The sequence below is a fragment of the Notamacropus eugenii genome, chromosome 1 (genome assembly GCF_028372415.1).
Source record: "Notamacropus eugenii isolate mMacEug1 chromosome 1, mMacEug1.pri_v2, whole genome shotgun sequence".
In the NCBI taxonomy this organism is placed as follows: Eukaryota; Metazoa; Chordata; class Mammalia; order Diprotodontia; family Macropodidae; genus Notamacropus; species Notamacropus eugenii.
In genome coordinates this window covers 594,196,853-594,201,124 of record NC_092872.1, presented here as the reverse complement: position 1 = coordinate 594,201,124, position 4,272 = coordinate 594,196,853, and positions in this window count along the sequence as shown.

Here is a 4,272-nt window from a genome sequence, read left to right as displayed (position 1 = left end):
CTTTTCTTAAAATGGGTGGGGCCAGAACTCTCTGAGGATGGCACTGCTTCCTAATTTCCAAGGAATGATACTGTTGAACCACCCACGAATCAATCAGTCAGTATTTACTAAGCACCGAATATATGACAGGCAGTGGCAAATAAGAATAAAGAATAAATGTACGTATATTTATTAATTTTGCATCTTTGCATATTTCTGTTCAACTCTACTGCATATACACACAAAAAAATAAAGACAAAGTATTTAGTAAAGGTCAGGGTAAGAAGAGTCAGTTACTAGTAGTTGGTGACTTTCTGTCATCAAAGTGATGTGTCGACCTGATATGAACAATAATTATCTGCTGTCTTTTCCAGGCATGTATCTAAGATGTGAGAGAGATCTTTCAGAAACCTGTTGGGACCAACAGCTACTACTCACCCTTGTTGGTTCATGTGAGGACAACTAATGCTACCTAAAAGAACATAGTAAGCATTGCTAGGGATTATGGAGTCCTGGGCAAGAAAATAAAGACTTTAAGAGCACAGCTGGAATTTCCATTGCTGCTACCAATTAAAGTAGGAACTTCAAAGGAAAAACTAGCTTTGGAAAGTGAGGTTAAAGAGATGGTGTCTGAAAACATGGTTTGAATTTCTAGAAAACAGTGTAAGAAATCTTGGCTAGGGATGGAGTGCATATAATGAGGGCAGGTAAAAGACATATTTGTCTAGAAATTTGTAAATCTGAGCAAGAGGGTTTTATGTCTGAAGTGGAAAGGGAAAAAGCTGTCCATATATAATCTGCTAAGACAGACACCAAAGAGGCACTATATGGGGAAGAAGTAATGAGTGGAGAGAACATGGCTTTCAGAATCATGGTGATCATAGCTTTCAGATAGTGTAATAATTGTTAAATTTTCTCTCCTCAATCTATTTTCCAGGTCAGTTATTGTTCCAATAAGGTATTTCACATTTTCTTCTATTTTTTCATTTTTCAGATTTTCTTTTAGTCTATCTTGATGTCTTATGAAGTCATTAGCTTCTACTTGTCCAATTCTAATTTTTAAGGAACTATTTTCTTTGGTGAGCTTTTGTACCTCTTTTTCCATTTGGCCAAGTCTGCTTTTTAAGTTCTTTCCTTCAATGAGTTTTTGTTGATCAATTCTGCTTTTTAGCAAGTTCTCTTCAGTGAATTTTTGTGCCTCTTTTACCATTTGGCCTACTCTGTTTTTTGGTATTTCTGATTTTAAGGTGCTTTTGTGTCTCCTTTACCAAGGTTTTTATTTTTATTTCTTCCTAATTTTCTTTCATCACTCTTCATTTCTTTTCCCAATTTTTCCTCTGCCTCTCTTATTTGATTTTGAGAGATCCTTTTTGAGTTCCTCCAGGGCCTAAGGCCAAGTCACAATTTTCTTTGAGGCTTTGTTTGAATGTAGCAGTTTTGACTTTATCGTCTTCTGAGTTTATATTTTGATCTTCCCTACCCCCATGGTTATTTTCTATGATCAAGTTCTTGTTGTTTGCTTATTTTCAAGTATATTTCTTGACTTTTAACTTGACATTAAAATTAGGCTCTGCTCCTGGAGTAGAGGGGATACTATTCTAAGCTTTGAGATTTTTTTTTTTTGCTACTATTTATTGAGCTAGTTCTGGGAGTCTGTAAGTTTTTAGTTCTGCCAAGGTGGAATGATCTAAGGAGCAGTGTGGTCACTGCTCTCCTGACCTGTGTCCTGGTCTGTAAGTGACTACACAGAAACTGTGACCAGGTCTCAGCTCCTGTTAGTGTTCCTCCTCACTCTGGGACTGCAACCATGAATCACATACAAGCAATGTAACAAGAGTCCTACTGCCATAGCCATCAAAGAGTCCTCTCTAATCCCCTTCTGACCAGTTGTCTGACCCCCTTACTATCTGTGGTCTGAGAGTTCCAGTCACCATCAACCCAATCACAGGGGAATCATCCATAAAATTAATTTTTAAAAGACATGTATAGATGATGGAAGCAAGGGTAGATAAAGGAGGATGAATACAAAGTAAGGATTATAAGAATAGAATCTTGATACTAAAGTTCAGGATGAACCAAAGCTGGCTATTAATACTATAGACAACAAAAAGTATTGTGTTAAATATGTTGGCGGAGGCAAGGAAAAGATTAAAAAGGATAGAATTCCTGTGAATAGATGAGATGATGATAATGGATAATGAAAGGAAGGAAGAACTGTTCATCTCTTCTTTCGCATCTATTTTCTATACTAAAGAGAATGATCTTCAAATTGGAAAGGTTACACAAAAATGGCTAATGGGAAGTTGAAACCCAAGATCACTGATGGTAACTGAGCTTTTAGGTGCACTCAGTGAATTTAAATCACCAGACCCAGACAAACTCTATTCCAGGGTCCTACGTGAATAAACAACTGTGATTGCTAAGCTACTGTTGGTAATCTTTGAAGAACTTTGGACAATGGGAAAGGTGTTGAATAACTAGTGAATGGCCAATGGCCCAGTTTTTAAAAAGGGAGAATTCAGTCAATATTTAATGGACCAGTGAGTTTGACTGTGATTCCAAAATATGTTTAGAAAGTATTATCAAAGGAGTGACATGTGAGAGCTTAATAAAGAAGTGCTGCTCAGTAAAAGATAGTATGGCTTCATCAAAAATAAATCATGTTAAATGAACTTCAGTTTCTTTTTTTTTTCAGGATTACTACTAGACTGTGGAGCAGCTAGATTATGTAGTGGATAGAGTACTAGGCCTGGATACAGGAAGACCTGAGATTAACTCCAGCCTCAAACACTAACTTTGTGTCCCTAGGCAAGTCACTTAACCCTGTTTGCTTCAATTTCCTCATTTGTAAAATGAGTTAGAGAAGAAAATGGCAAACCACTCCAGTATCATTGCTAAGAAAACTCCAAATGAGGTTACAAAGAGTCAAACATGATTGAGATAACTAAACAACAAAGACAACAAGACTTTAAATTAGAGGAATTTTGTAGACCTAGTATACCTGAATTCCAGCAAAGTATTTGGGGAAAAAAACATTCATGTTATCCTTGGAGACAAAATAGAAAATGTGATCTATGAACATTTTGGTAGATTGTTAACCATTTGACCAGGCCCAATGGATAGTAATTAATAGGTTGATGTCAACCTAGAAAAAAATCACTCATGCAATCTTCCAGGTACTTGTCCTTGTCCCTATTTTGTTGAAAATTTTTATCAGTGACTTGGATGAAAGCAAAATTGTCAGACACCTAGCATTTATTAAGCACCTATTATTTGTCAGGGACTTTGTTAAGCATCCTTATCAAATTTACTGATAATAACACAAAGCCAGGAGGGATAGCTATCATATCAGATGTCAAAGTTAAGATCCAAAAAGATCTGGAAAAATCTAGAATAATTTGATGATAAGTTGACATTTAATAAGCAGTAATTCAGAGGTCTGGATTTGTGTTTAAGAAGTCAGTGGCACAAGTAAAAGACTGACAAGGCAAGGCTATAAAATATGTTGGGTTTATCTCAACGGGAAAAGGTCACAGAGTGTTAGTAGAAAGCAAACTCAGTATGAATAAACTGTACAATAGGGCAGCCAAAAGATCTCATGCCATCATAGGCTTCATTAAGTGAAGTATAATATCCAAGACTAGGGAGTTGATAACCGTGCGATATTGTGACCAGGTTAGATCATTTCTGCAGTATTGTCCTTATTAGCTTTTTGATTGTCATCTCCAAGGGACCCCAGGATGTTGCAGAGAATGTCATAGGGGAAACTGGATCTTATCTGAGAACTTCATCTAGCAACCATAACTTCTACATAGATTGTAGGAGAAGCAAATTTGCTACACTGAATACCCTGATTCCTATTCCATGAGTCAATATTTTAATGTATGTTAAACACTTCCTTGCAACAGACTTTACTCCTTCCTCATTTCTCCCCAAATATTATTCATAGCAAACTAAGAGCGATTCCTTGAGGTTCTGTGGTTGTTTATTGCAATTTGAATAGCTTTGGGCATTTTTGTTGCCAGAAAGTTCCTGAATTTTAGTCTGGGTTCATCTGAAGTTGGAAGGCCTCATCCTAGCTGATTCTGCAGTTGGGGGCTAGATCTGGATCTGAACCTGCTGCTTCTTTCAAGGCCAGGTTTCTTGCATGTGGAGTCTATGTAGTCTATGGGGTGTTCAGGATAACTAGCACCTCTGGTGTGAGTTTGCTGAGCCCTTTTCAGGACTTCTTACCCACCTTTGGTATCCACCTGATTCCCCCAACTCTCACCTCTGGTTCCAAAATCCTGCAGC